Raw genomic sequence first — 811 nt, 5'->3', positions numbered from 1 at the left:
TGTAAGTTTAATATATTCTGACAATAGTTTTTCACTTAAAGTATTATATTATAAATCCCCCTTAATGATCGTTACTCACAATTAAATAATTCAATTGATTCAGCAAAATTTATATCAAGTTCTAACAAAATTAAGCCAATTAATTTCTATCCTCAAGAAATCCATGTTATTTTAGACTTATTAATCAAATATAAGATGTATCAAAATCTGAAATAGAATTTCATGCACTAATGATTTAAAATAAATTTGTACCGCTTTGATTTCACACAATCCAATATTGTCTTAGATCTGTTTCAGATGAATCATTTAACAGAACAAGAATGTGAAAAATATCAACGCTAGCACAAAACTTTATTTTCTCAAAAATACACCATTTACCAAAGAAAAAAATAACAAAGAACTAATCAGAGAAATTAATCAAATGTGAAGTTCCAAACAAAATGCAATTTGCCGTTGGCAGCTACCCATAAGCAGATCTTTTTAAAAGATAACAGAAGTGAACAGTTAATTCTGAAGATAAACTAATTTCAGCAAAATTATATATATGAAGACAAAAAAATCAATATATAAATTACCCCTTATAGAGATAGTTGCTTTAATGTATTCATACAATATATAAAAATAAATAATTACGTTATATTTGATGGAAAAAGTCTAAGTAGCACAAAATACGCGCAACATCTAGAACTATGTGCATGTCTATTTCCTAACCAGCATGCAACGAAATTCTGACAAATCATTATAATAATCATGCGGGAAAACTTTGCACAAAAATGACACAAAACTTACAAGGTCAATCATTATCAACAAA

The sequence above is a fragment of the Penaeus monodon genome, chromosome 29, assembly GCF_015228065.2.
Source record: "Penaeus monodon isolate SGIC_2016 chromosome 29, NSTDA_Pmon_1, whole genome shotgun sequence".
Taxonomy (NCBI): Eukaryota; Metazoa; Arthropoda; class Malacostraca; order Decapoda; family Penaeidae; genus Penaeus; species Penaeus monodon.
This window is presented reverse-complemented; position numbering follows the sequence as displayed.